The 14,938-nt window shown below is 39.0% G+C and overlaps 1 long non-coding RNA gene across 2 annotated transcripts; it reads right to left on the bottom strand.

Annotated features, from left to right (window-relative positions):
- Nucleotides 1-4,507: 4,507 nt before the first annotated feature.
- LOC137084020 (uncharacterized) lies at nt 4,508-7,794 on the bottom strand. 2 transcript variants are annotated; one of them, XR_010906679.1, is made up of 4 exons: nt 7,737-7,794; nt 6,600-6,635; nt 5,751-5,857; nt 4,508-4,586 (listed from the first exon to the last, which is right to left on the bottom strand). It is a non-coding gene; the product is annotated as an uncharacterized lncRNA (long non-coding RNA). The 2 variants fall into 2 exon arrangements; XR_010906678.1 differs by having other exon boundaries at nt 4,523-5,857.
- Between the last annotated feature and the right edge of the window lie 7,144 nt (nt 7,795-14,938).

Genomic DNA, 14,938 nt, shown 5'->3' with positions numbered 1-14,938 from the left:
AATATATTGCTATGTATATTGAAATATATCCTACAATATATGAAATTATATATTGAAAGAGTCATTGTTTATATATGTAAATATATATGTAAAATTATATGAGATAATATACCTCAATGTACTGGATAATATAATCAGATTTATATGGGAACATATGTCTTAAATATATTGATTTATATTACATAGTATATAATTATCATATATATTGTATACATGGTAAATCTGAAATAATCTAATGTACACTGTCTGTCATATATTTTAAAATATAACAGATTAAAATATAATATAGAAATTAGGGCCTAAAAAAAATAATCTAATTAATTAGAGGCTTTGTAATTAATTAATCGAAATGAATCGCATTTTAATTGCATATAAATATTTGACCTGAGAACAATGACAAGAAATTTTTCACATGGATTTTTAGTATCCCATTGAATAATGACTGAATACATAAGCTTAATCAACAACATATTGTTTATTTATTTCAGTCCAGCAGACCAGCGCAATGTTTGCCATTAAGTGTAGCAAAAGCATATTTGTGATATTTGAGGCTCGATGTGCTGCGGTGATACGCAAATTCCTTGTTGTATAGCTTGCTCACAACCGTGCTCTTGACGACGCTTCCATTCTTTCATTTTTTAAAACAAACTTTCCCATCCACGGGCCAAGCAAAGCAGTCTCATCAGCTTCTTCGTTCCATAGCTTCGTTCATGTTCACACGGTTTGTTGTTGTCGTGACTCCGGAGCGCTAGTTGGTGTTTCAGTATAATTGGTCCGTCGAAACTCATTCATTGAAAAACGTTCCGCGGTGCAAAAATAAGTGTGGTACATTTTTTTTTTTTTTGCGTAATTAATTAACGCGTTAAAGTCCCGACCCTAATAGAAATATTTTCTAAATATAGAAAATATATTGAATGTCATGCACCATCTGATTTGGGCTATTGTTAATCAACCTCTGTAAACATATGCAGGAGCTTGCTTAACTCATAAAAAATACTTTGTTTCAATAAAAATACATGAAATAATTCAGTTTTGTTTGTATATCAATGTATTTTAATATATGAATCAATATATAGCAATACGTTGTCCATCCATATATTGCTATATATTTTCAAATATATGAGGAAGTTTCTGATACTTTGAAATATATTTTCTAATGTATTGCAATATAAATTCTAGTATATTGCAATATATTTTTGTTTCGTAAGGGTGAGCAGAACAGAACATTTTAGACAGCATCAACATGCAAAACACAATCAAAACTCCATCTGCTATTCTATCATATACACAGCTACCGCATCAATTGTAGAAACTTCCCCAGCTAAAATGTTTTATTTTGTTAATAAAAAAAGAAAAACATTAATAGTGTGTTAGGGGTACAGAGTCTACGGAGACAAGATGGTGAGTATCAGGTTTATTTAACAACCAGTATAGAGTGAAACTTAACGGGGTGCCGATGGGCTGATGACAGTTTGGGTTTGTTCTTCTCAGGATGCACTGGGGGGAGAAAAAAAAAAAAACACTGGAGAGGAACACTGGGGAACACGGAACACACACAAGCTGGACACTGGGTAGTAAATGCTGGAGGCGGGTAGGTAACATCGAGGAAGTCCTTAAGGTAAGCAGAAGAGGTTAGTACCTTGATGAGGCTTTAATAGGGAGACGTGGAAATTGGGGTGAATCCGAAACTGGTAAGTGACGGGGTTGATCTGCTTTGAGATCATGTAGGGACCAATGAACCTGGGACAGAGCTTTCTGCACGGAAGGCGGAATCTGATGTCCCTTGTGGACAGCTATACCTTCTGTCCTGTCTGGAAAGTGGGAGTATTGGAACGCCGAAGGTCAGCTGTCATCTTGCGCCTGCGTAAGGCTCACTGGAGTTGGTGATGAGCTGAGTCCCAGACCCTCTCGCTCTCCCGGAACCAGTAGTCGACTGCTGGTACATCTGATAGTTCCCCTGAGCAGGGGAACAATGGGGGTTGGAAACTGAGCAAGCATTGAAAGGGTGTTAGTCCAGTGGTCGCTTGTCGGAGGGAGTTCTGGGCGTACTCGGCCCAACCCAGGAACTGGTTCCAGGAGTTCTGGTGACCATGACAGAAGGTACAGAGGAATCTGCCAATCTCCTGGATCTTCCTCTCCGTCTGCCCGTTTGTCTGCAGATGGTAACCAGACGATAGACTTACAGTCACACCTACCCAGCCAACATTTGTACGTGGGGCCCATATGGGTATGAAATGGGCTGAAAAATGGGCCCCATATAGGATTGTCCGCGGGTTCCATAATGGCCCCATGTCAACTGCCCACATAGATTTTATGTTGGATTGCACTCGCCTCTAGGTGGGACCCAAATGGGCAACATGCACAAGACCCATCTTGGTCCCAGCTTTAACCCTGACAACATTTGTACGTGGGGCCCACGTGGGTTTGAAATGGGCTGAAAAATGGGCTCTGTATGGGATTGTCCACGGGTTCCATAATGGCCCCATGTCAACTGCCCACATAGATTTTATGTTGGATTGCACTCGCCTCTAGGTGGGACCCAAATGGGCAACATGCACAAGACCCATCTTGGTCCCAGCTTTAACCCTGACAACATTTGTACGTGGGGCCCACGTGGGTTTGAAATGGGCTGAAAAATGGGCTCTGTATGGGATTGTCCACGGGTTCCATAATGGCCCCATGTCAACTGCCCACATAGATTTTATGTTGGATTGCACTCGCCTCTAGGTGGGACCCAAATGGGCAACATGCACAAGACCCATCTTGGTCCCAGCTTTAACCCTGACAACATTTGTATGTGGGGCCCACGTGGGTTTGAAATGGGCTGAAAAATGGGCTCTGTATGGGATTGTCCACGGGTTCCATAATGGCCCCATGTCAACTGCCCACATAGATTTCATATAGGATAGCTCTTGTGAACAGATGGGCCCCAAGTGGGCAACATGTACAAGGTCATCTCTGTCCAGTTTTAAATTATTTGTGAGTACTACAAGGTTACTATATGGGCTGAAATATAGGCTTTAAGTAGGTTTGTCCACGGGTTCCATATTGGCCCTGGCAATTTACTCACATAGGTTTTATGCAGGATTTCACATTGTTTTAGGTGGGGCCCAACTAGAGGTCTAGTAATCTGGATTACATCTAAATGAGTAGCAATACCACACAAAAGAGCATTCATTTTAAAGCATTAGAGCACAGTTGGATTGTAATCTGTTATACCAGAATAAAGGGCTTTGAACAATTTAAAATAAGATAAATGCCTTCCTTATTAAGTCATTTATAGGCAATAGAAGCTTGTTTCTACGGAATAAAAAATAAAAAGGTAATTACAACTTGTTGTCTCACAATTCACAATCACAAAAGAAAAATGTTGAATTGTGAGATTGTGAGAGAAAGTCCCAAATGCCTTTTATTTTTGTATTCCATAGCAAGACAATCTTCCATATTAGAATGAAAAATCTGAAAATAACAAATAGCAAATCTGAATAAGAAAACCACACATAAAATTGCAAACAATTACCATGGCAGAAAGCAGTAGAGAACACAGTGAGAATTAAATAGTTTCAAATTCAAATTTTATTGAACAAAATCATTAAATTTCTTTGTCACAAATAATACAAAAGCTACAAGTTGTACAAGCTTTTTAAAACAAGCAACGTTTAACACTTTTCGTACACCTAAATTTGTAGCCTTGTTTTGGAGCATTCTTGACGCCCTCTGTCCTCCTCGGGCTCTTGCTCCCGTAAACCATTTTGAGAGTGCCCTCTCAGCTTCTTGCTGGTTGATTTTGGATGTCAGGGGGTTGTTCTTAAAGGGATACTTCACCGCTTTTTCATATTAAACTTTGTTTTTCCCTTAACTAAAACGAGTTGATACATACCTCTCTCGTCTCAGTGTGTGCTCTTAATCTCTCTGACGCGCGGTGATGATCTGATAGCATTTAGCTTAGCCCACTAAGCCCAGTTCATTCCCTATGGTACCAAACAGAGATCAAGTTAGTACCAAACACCTCCATCTTTTCCCCTATTTAAATACAGTTACACGAATAGTTGAATGATCAAGTATTGTGACAAAATAAAACGATGTAATTCTCTAATCTGATTAAAAAGGAGAACTATAATGCATGGCGGATCTTCCCATCTTCCCTCACATCTCCCTATTGACAGAAATGAGCGAGTGAGGGGGAGGTGTAAGGGAAGATGTTTCGGCCGGGACTTTTTACTGCGCTGAGCCGAAGTACTCTCAGAAGTGCTATTCCGCCATACATTATAGTTCTCCTTTTTAATCCAATTAGAAACGCGCCACGTTTTATTTTGTCACCATACTTGATCGTTCAACTACTCGTGTAACTGTATTTAAATAGGGAAACGTGGAGGTGTTTGGCACTTCTAACTTTGATCTCTGTTTGGTACCATAGTGAATGAACTGGGCTTAGTGGGCTAAGCTAAATGCTATCAGATCATCACCGCGCGTCAGAGAGATTAAGTGCACGCACTGAGACGAGAGAGGTGTGTATCAACTCGTTTAAGTTAAGGGAATAACATAGTTTAATATGAAAAGGCAGTGAAGTATCCCTTTAAGAGCCTCTGCAAAAACAAATACATTTTTAAGATACGTTTAACATGAAGAAATTGACAGAATCTATTAGGTTACTGTTGTACAGTAGATTTAGCTCTATGTAATAATACGTCTCTAATATTAATAATTATGCCTAGATTTTTGCTTATTTTTCACTTGATCTATTTTTTATAAACAATGTTTACTTTTAAACAGCATACAGCCTTTAAATGTTTATGTATTATTTACTTATAATGATAATCATCATAAATAATAAACTCACTGAATGTAATTAAATAAATAAAAAATTGTTTAATAAAATAAAAACATTTAGCTGTGGTACCAAAATTGGCAGAGTACCATAAAACGTTTTATGGTATTGGTACCGACTACTGGAATTTTGGTACCGTGACATCCCTACAGGCTAATTATTATTATAAATAATTTGACAATTTGACTACAGATCAGTATCAAAATATAATCTGTATGAATCTATTGGTAGGGATGGACATTTTTCCAAAATATTGTATTTGAATATTTGGGCTCATAAAAATCGAATATTCAAATATAATTAAATGTATTATTTACTATTAATTAATTATTTACTATTTAAATGACTATTTTAAGAAAATGCATAATTTTTTTATTCATCAAGTTGTCAGCATTTCTGAACAAACGTATAATTAGTTAATATACACAACAAGCTTACGTTATATCAAGGTTTTCATTCAGTTCAAAACATTAAACAATATGTGTAAACAAAGCATAAAGGCAGCGCCCGCTGACAGACATGAGACACAATAACGGTGTGAAGTTTTTTAACACCACTTTGTGTTTTCTGTTCTTAAACCCTTGACAAAACTTAAAGGAAGCATTTGTCTCAAGATCATTTTGCTATTATATACGTTATCTCACTCTCACTCTGTGAACATCTGCGATTACCTGCACTCATGAATGCAGTGATGGCTGTCTTTCCTAATTTGACTGATAATTTCTCATTGTGGTTGTGATAATATGATAACTCAGTTTTATTAATGTGTTTTATCAAAATTAAGTCTTTGTAACATTTTGTAAGATTTTCAATTTTCATCTAATTAATTCCTCATCGTGAATGACATTATGTGATTAAATACACTCAACTTATTAAAGGGATAGTTCACTTTGAAATTCATTTTTGATATGTTTTAGCTTACCTCATGGGCATCTGAGATGTAGGAGTCCCCAGTAGTTTCAATTTTGATCATTTTAGGTCAAACCGTTCTACTCTGTGCCTCACATAATGCAGGTCTATGGTCACCACCTCAAAGGGCATACACAGAGAAGTCCAAATTAAAGAATTCCCCATCGGAAGTACACACTGATGGCCTAAGACACGAAACGAGCGGTTTGTGTGAGAAAACCAACTGTATTTATATCGTTTTTACCTCTTGTACACCACAGGAAACACGCACGCGCGCCCTCGGATCAGTCGGACGTAGTGGTGTAGAGGTAAAAACGATATAAATACTGATGCCTATCATCGTAACAACTAATCACTGCAGACCTAAACTCCAGCAGATAAAGTGTAAAAACGATTGGCAGCGCTGGCAGACTGATCCAAACGCCATGAAAAAAAAAACTATTGTAAATATTATATACATTTAGAAATTCTTAATATTATATTTAGAAAATGAAATGGGGACAATAGTCTGGAAACACAATATTTTTCATATTATTTTTAATATCAAATTCCATACTTTTCCAAACCCTGTAGAAACCCTGTTACTTTCTCTGGACAAACGTTGTATCATTAGAAAGATTAAAGACTCCAGCTTTGATATTTAAGTACTGTTTGCAAGGCTTGAAATAGGCCCAGAAATTTAATCTGTGTGACCACAAAATATATTTGGGAGCACTTCTGTGAACACTTTGAGATATGTTTTCATTTCTCTACAAAACGTTCGTTAATTACTAAACGGTATGTGACCGTTGTGAGCTGATCCACCGTTCTACCAATTAGCAAAACTCTCTATATGGTAAAATAATAAATTAAAATTGCTTACATGGTATATTGAAGAACACTCACCACTATTCAGGATCTGAAAAAAAAAAATCCAGATAAGTATGTGCATATAATAGTGCTCATAGTAGAAAAGAACTCTTGCCACCTTCAGTGTGGTAAAATATGCAATACGCATTTATGCCCCTCAAAAAACTCAAAACAATTCTGCATGAGGTGAATTTTTAATCTTTAATTAATTTACTTAAATTAGGATTATACACAAGCATTTGTCCCATTTTTAACTGTAAATTAACTCTTTTTAATTTCATATGACAAGATTATTATGTAGCCTATGATCATAAAGTATTAAACATTATTTATAATTTTACACATGACTTATTCAAAGCCGTAACCAGGTCAAACAGAACAGTGAACAGAATTCTAGGTCTAATTATTGTTGGGAAATAATCTATTTGGGAATATTTGCAAACAATATTTTGACCATTTGCATCAAATATATTAACTTATTAGTCCCGAGATTCTTAGCATGAGTGATTAAATACGAAGATCGGCTTTAAACATATGAATTATCTGGTGGTAGAATTTTAGTAAACCATCTTAAAGGTTCCATCTTTTAATCCACTCTCATATAGTTTTTGTTCTTCTTCTTTAAAATTTGAAAGATTACATCAAAGATGTTCATCAATGATTGTATAATAAGAACTTGGACACGTTGCATTTTGTGTCTAAAAATATAATAGGTTTGAGGCTCTGATAATGTAAAGAATAATATATAATACTAATATTTGTCCACCGCGACTTTTTTTTGAACTGCAGTTTGCCTTCATGTATAGCATTACTTACACATGAGCAAAAAGGGTAACGTTAACGTTAAAAACAAAAGAAGAAGCGCGGGTTTACGAGGCGTTATTGACAGATAGCTTTGGAAACAAAGACATTAAAATGCATGAGCTCGTAATCACGAATTTAACGTTAGTGTTTTGTTTTTTTTAAATCAAATTTCCGATAGCACGTGAAGGCAGTGGACGTTAGGCATTGGTGTGTAAAAAAGGGGATTGATGCGGGACTCATTTGACATGGCTATGATCCCGTATTTTATCCGTTATGGAATGATATACAGTCCATTAAAAAAACTTTTACATCATCGAAGCATATAATCAAAATATAAGTTACTCACCGTCCACAGATCAGGCAGCTCGCTGCGGCGCACTCTTCTCTAGAAAAAGACCGCCAAGTGGTTGCAAAATGGCGCAATAGCTTACGTATGACTATTTGATTTTTTTAAATTAATTTATTTTTTAAATAATGCTTTTATCAAACATCATATTTATAGTATTTTAGAAGGTTGTACAATATAAATTTTTATTGAATGCTACAGAACAAATTAATTTACCTTTTTCACAGACGTGACGCTTTTCTATACAGTCTATCTATGGTTTTAACGTTTTGTGTATATATATATATATATACACAAAACTTACATTTACAATGCAGATTATTATTAATAATACATTATTATACTTTATTATTACCTCTGTATCATAAAAAAAAACAAAAAAAAAAAAAAACCTTAATGCTGTTATGAGGGTGTTTCTAATACAGCGACTGTGGAAGGAAGTATATTCTCATTATCAGTCTCTCTCAAATTGTCCCCCTCTTTTTTAAGCTCTTTTTCCTCCTTTGTGAAAACACTATTATGGAGTTGTTCTTCTGCTTCTGCTATATATATATATATATATATATATATATATATATATATATATATATATATATATATATATATATATATATATATATATATATATATATATATATATATATATATATATATATATATATATATATATATAAAACATGAACTAGATTCAAAAGTTTGATGACAAACTTTAAGTTGGCTTGGGAGAGAGTTGATCGGAGTGTTTGAAAAGGTTTGAAATAGTTTAATAAGTTTAAAGTTTAAAATAGGTTTAAAGTTTGAAATAGTTTGATTAGGCCAGATAGATAGATAGATAGATAGATAGATAGATAGATAGATAGATAGATAGATAGATAGATAGATAGATAGATAGATAGATAGATAGATAGATAGATAGATAGATAGATAGATAGATAGATAGATAGATAGATAGATAGATAGATAGATAGATAGATAGATAGATAGATAGATAGATAGATGGATAAAAAGGTTCTATCTGCGCTATGTAGTTGGAACCCCTAAAAAGTTCACTGCTAAAAAGGCTTTTCTTACTTAGTATTTTTGTCTTGTTTCTAGTCCAAACATCTAAAAATTCTTAAAACAAGAAGTATTTACTACAAGCAAAAGTAATTGTCTTATTTTGGGGGAAAATAACTCAAAATTAAGAGAGTTTTTGCTAAGATAAAAGAAAATGCTTTTTTTTCTTTGATAAGAAATGCATTTTTTTGCAGTGTTTTATATAAGTTCCAAAAGGGTTCTTTCTGGTCATTATAGAACCCTTTTAGCATAAAAGGGTCTTTGGAGTATACTCAACTATACTATAACCTTAAGGGTTCCAAATACGTAGTGCTGATAGAACCTTTTCTTCTAAGACATTGGGACTGATTGTGTTTGCCCATGTCTGACCCTTATGGTTTGCTCAAACCGGCCCCATTTGTATTACCCCAACTAGAACCCATATAGAGGTTACCTATGTGGGTACTACGTTGGGTCTATGTAGGCAGCCTATATGGGACTGATTGTGTTTGCCCATATCTGACCCATATGGTTTGCTCAAACTGGCCCCATTTGCATTACCCCAACTATAACCCATATAGAGGTTACCTATGTGGGTACTACGTTGGGTCTATGTAGGCAGCCTATATGGGACTGATTGTGTTTGCCCATATCTGACCCATATGGTTTGCCCAAACTGGTCCCATTTGTATTTCCCCAACTAGAACCCATATAGAGGTTACCTATGTGGGTTCTATGTTGGGTCTATGTAGGCAGCCTATATGGGACTGATTGTGTTTGCCCATGTCTGACCCATATGGTTTGCTCAAACTGGCCCCATTTATATTTCCCCAATTATAACCCATATAGAGGTTACCTATGCAGGTACTATGTTGGGTCTATGTAGGCAGCCTATATGGGACTGATTGTGTTTGCCCATATCTGACCCATATGGTTTGCTCAAACTGGCCCCATTTGCATTACCCCAACTATAACCCATATAGAGGTTACCTATGTGGGTTCTATGTTGGGTCTATGTAGGCAGCCTATATGGGACTGATTGTGTTTGCCCATGTCTGACCCATATGGTTTGCTCAAACTGGCCCCATTTGTATTTCCCCAACTAGAACCCATATAGAGGTTACCTATGTGGGTTCTATGTTGGGTCTATGTAGGTAGCCTATATGGGACTGATTGTGTTTGCCCATGTCTGACCCATATGGTTTGCTCAAACTGGCCCCATTTGTATTTCCCCAACTAGAACCCATATAGAGGTTACCTATGTGGGTTCTATGTTGGGTCTATGTAGGCAGCCTATATGGGACTGATTGTGTTTGCCCATGTCTGACCAATATGGTTTGCTCAAACTGGCCCCATTTATATTTCCCCAAATATAACACATATAGAGGTTACCTATGCAGGTACTATGTTGGGTCTATGTAGGCAGCCTATATGGGACTGATTGTGTTTGCCCATGTCTGACCCATATGGTTTGCTCAAACTGGCCCCATTTGCATTACCCCAACTATAACCCATATAGAGGTTACCTATGTGGGTACTACCTTGGGTCTATGTAGGCAGCCTATATGGGACTGATTGTATTTGCCCATGTCTGACCCAAATGGTTTGCTCAAACTGGCCCCATTTGTATTACCCCAACTAGAACCCATATAGAGGTTACCTATGTGGGTTCTACGTTGGTTCTATGTAGGCAGCCTATATGGGACTGATTGTGTTTGCCCATGTCTGACCCATATGGTTTGCTCAAACTGGCCCCATTTGTATTTCCCCAACTAGAACCCATATAGAGGTTACCTATGTGGGTACTACGTTGGTTCTATGTAGGCAGCCTATATGGGACTGATTGTGTTTGCCCATGTCTGACCCATATGGTTTGCTCAAACTGGCCCCATTTGTATTACCCCAACTAGAACCCATATAGAGGTTACCTATGTGGGTACTACCTTGGGTCTATGTAGGCAGCCTATATGGGACTGATTGTGTTTGCCCATGTCTGACCCATATGGTTTGCCCAAACTGGCCCCATTTGTATTTCCCCAATTAGAACCCATATAGAGGTTACCTATGCAGGTGCTACGTTGGGCCCATGTAGGCAGCCTATATGGGACTGATTGTGTTTGCCCATATCTGACCTATTTGGTAAACCCATATGGGGCCCATTTGTATTTCCCCAATTAGAACCCATATAGAGGTTACCTATGCAGGTGCTACGTTGGGCCCATGTAGGCAGCCTATATGGGACTGATTGTGTTTGCCCATATCTGACCTATTTGTTAAACCCATATGGGGCCCATTTGTGTTGCCCATTTTGAGCCTGTGCGCTCATTTCCCATTAGTGACCCGGCTAGGACCCATATAGGTAGCCCACCTGTTTTCTCCCATATGGGACCGACTTAGCTGACCCAAGTTGGCCCCAGAAAGGATGCCCGTTTTGGGACCATGCCCACTTGGTTCCCATGTATCCCAAGCATAACCCATGTGGGGCCCACATATGCATGTTGGCTGGGTAGGAGTGAGAGGAATGCCTTCCAGACTCGAGAGATAAACTGGGCCTCTGTCCGACACGATGTCCTCAGGGATTCTGTAATACCTAAAGATCACATTAAACATTAACTCGGAGGTTTCTAAGGCCATGGGCAGGCCTTTCAGGGGGATGAGCCAACATGACTTGGAGAATCTGTCCACAACAACAAGGATACAGGTATAGACGTCGGACACAGGTAGGTCAGTGATGAAGTCCACTCCAAGGTTTGACCATGGCCGACTCGGAACGGGCAGCGGAAGGAGCTTACCGGCAAGGAGGTGTCGGGGACTCTTAGAGATGGCACAATCCTGACACCCTCTCACGTACCCCCTGATCTCTCCCGCCATGTTGGGCCACCAGAAGTGATTCCGTAGCAATGAGAGGGTTTCATTGGCCAGTGCCCAATAAAGTGTGAGCAGAGTGAATAAGTGGCGTGCACTATGTTCGTGGGATGTACTGGAGTCCTGGTGGGCAGCCCGGCGGGGCATTGGCAGAGTTATCGGAGGAGGGCAGGGTTTCCTCAGACCAAGTGATGGGACTCATGAATATCTTGTCTGGCAGAATGGGTTCGGACCGCTCAGGCTGTTCCTCAGAGGTGAAAAGGCGTGAGAGGGCATCCGCCTTCACATTCTTCAAACCGGGTCGATAGGAGATGGAAAAGTCGAACCTGGTGAAGAAGAGGGCTTAAAGAGCTTGGCGGGGGTTGAGTCAATTGGCATCTCTCAAATAATCAAGGTTCTTGTGATCAGCAAGTACCAGGAATGGATGCTGGGATCCCTCCAGCCAATGCCTCCACTCTTCCAGGGCCAGCTTGATGGCAATGCAGATTGCCATGAATAGGCAGTGCAGATAAACAACTTGAGAAACAATTCTCTCCCTATTTGAGGCACCATGGGTGCCCTAGGATCACGTCAGCGGTGGAATCCTCCAGAACCAGTAGGTGCATACCAGTACCAGAATACCAGTTTGACCTGCCGCCGGCTTAAAGGCTTGCCGGTTATGGATTCAACTTGGAAGACGGTCGGAGTACGAGTCATCGGGAGGTGGAGCTGATGGCAGAGTGCGCCGGAGATGAAGTTCCCAGCGGAACCGGAGTCGAGGAGAGCGGAGACTGCCAAGGAAACGTCGGCGGTAATGAGGTTCACAACAGTGGTCAATGGTCGACTCTTGTAAGTAGCAGGATATATCACACTCACCAAAGGACGAGGAGGACGTGTAGGGCACTTGGCAATGTAGTGATCTGAAGCTCCACAATACAAACATAGCCCGTTGGCCGTCAGCCAACTGTCCAACCGTGACTTTTGTACTCCTGGTGATTATGGTGGTGATGAACTGCAGGTGTGTGTGGTTAATACTCAGGTGAGAGCGTGCAATGTGATTCGGTGACGTGGAAGCCTGGCATGTCTGTGACATAGTGATGAAAGCCAAAATTTTAAGTGTCATCCACTATTTTGTGTAGATGGGTTAGAATGACAATTTTCACCTGAGATTTGCAGCCAAATTATACAGTAGCTAGGCCTATTAGTAAAATCTGTTGACTTCAGCAATTCTTGTTGCATTATATGCAAGTGGTGACAGTTAAAAATGGGAAAAGCACTTTTTTTTCTCTCCAAAGTTTGCATGTCTTGCTCAATAACTATTGAAATATCTTAATATAATACAAACAACTCTTTCTTCTGGCATATTCATTCTTACAGTTTTTCTCTATTGCTTAAACACATTTCTTGAAACTATGCCTCATATTCTCAAAACTATAAACACAAATCCATAACGTCTCACCCAGTTTCCCAAACAACCTATTTTCAGGTCAAAATGAAGCTCTACAATCAAAACCATTCACTCTTGCTGAAAAACCAAACTTTGCCCTCAGACAAGACACACAAGCCCTCAAAATCACACACACACTACAACATAGTCTAACACACTGGTGCAATAAATTCAAAACAACATTTCCAAAACTGGTAAGTTATGTTACTTGTGGTTCCCCTCCTCACAAACCTTTTCACATGATGAACAAAAGACACAACCAATGGATACATTGGCACATTTTTATTCATTCATTCATACTACACAGTACAAAAAAAAAAAAAAACGTCTTTGGTCTGGGTCAGGCCAGAGAATCTCATCCACATCACAGGCTATATTAGCCCTAGCCTGGCAGAGGGGGTAAAATCCTCTTGCATGCCTGATCCACCCCTGGCACGCATCTACTGACACGTGGCCTGGACGAGGTGAACAAGCATATAAGGTTCTCGATCATACACTTTCCACTAGTGTTGTAGTCAAGACCACCTAAACCGAGACCAAGACAAGACCAAGACTTTGAAGGGCCGAGACCGAGTCAAGACCAAGACCAAGACAGGCCGAGACCGAGTCAAGAACAAGACCAGTGCATGTCCCCACACTTATGATAAAATGTGGAATATGCATATGATTGGCACTTCTCTCGTATGATCAACTAAACTGGCTCTAATTTCATCTGAGACTCCTCCTCCTCCTCCTCCTCCTCCTCCTCCTCCTCCTCCTCCTCCTCCTCCTCCTCCTCCTCCTCCTCCTCCTCCTCCTCCTTCACCACATCCTCTTCCTCTCCCTCCTCCTTCACCATGTCCTCTTCCTCCTCCTTCACCACGTCCTCGTCCTCTCCCTCCTCCTTCACCACATCCTCTTCCTCTCCCTCCTCCTTCACCATGTCCTCTTCCTCCTCCTTCACCACGTCCTCTTCCTCTCCCTCCTCCTTCACCACGTCCTCTTCCTCTCCCTCCTCCTTCACCATGTCCTCTTCCTCCTCCTTCACCACCCACGTCCTCTTCCTCTCCCTCCTCGACCTCTTCCTTCATTTCTTTGTGGATCCATTGTTCCAAAGCTCAAATGAACTGACTCTGGCACTTTTATGTATCTTGAAAGTTCTGATTGATGTGTGTTAAATTTTGACTCTTAGTGTTTTCATCTGGGTAATTGTGTGCTAATTGAGCTGAAACTATGCTGACTTGAGTGAACAATATTGAATGCTAGTGCTTTCTAAATGACCACATGGTCTAGGCAATGAGAAATTAAGGGATTTGTGTGTAGAGTTTTGCAGTGACAGTTCAACAAATCTGACTCATGTGTCAAAACAGGGAATAGTGTTTATAGTTTAGTGAAATGGGTGTGCTTTTTGATAAATGGCGTTATGGTTTTGAAATTTTAGTTCAAAAGCCTGGTTATAGTGTTTAAGCAATCGAGAAAAACTGTAAGACCCTATGGTTCAATCTCATGATACAGAGATCTCAACATATTTTATTGGTCAAAAAGGAAATTCATACACCTGATACTTTTTGTATTTAAAGAGGGTTGTCTGAATGATAAATGTTAAAACTACATGTATCCTCTTTCCTTCTATGAAAACAACTGCATCGAACAACAATTTTAACAATAGTTCAGTATTGATATAAAAATACACTGAAATGGTCAAGTTGAGGTACAACGTGTAATACTAGCCTACATATATAAAATACAAAAGTGGAGAAATAAGTAGTGCACTGAGAAACCGAAAGAAGTATTTTTGACACAGAAATACTCCATCAAACGTCCAACATTAGTTTTTGAAACTTTGTCTATGTTTAGGATGGGAATCCAAGTCTTTAACAGTGTAAAAAGCTCAGTA

This window comes from Pseudorasbora parva, chromosome 1 (assembly GCF_024679245.1).
Source record: "Pseudorasbora parva isolate DD20220531a chromosome 1, ASM2467924v1, whole genome shotgun sequence".
NCBI lineage: Eukaryota > Metazoa > Chordata > Actinopteri > Cypriniformes > Gobionidae > Pseudorasbora > Pseudorasbora parva.
Note: the sequence above shows the minus strand (reverse complement) of the source record. Positions and strands in the feature narration are given on the sequence as shown.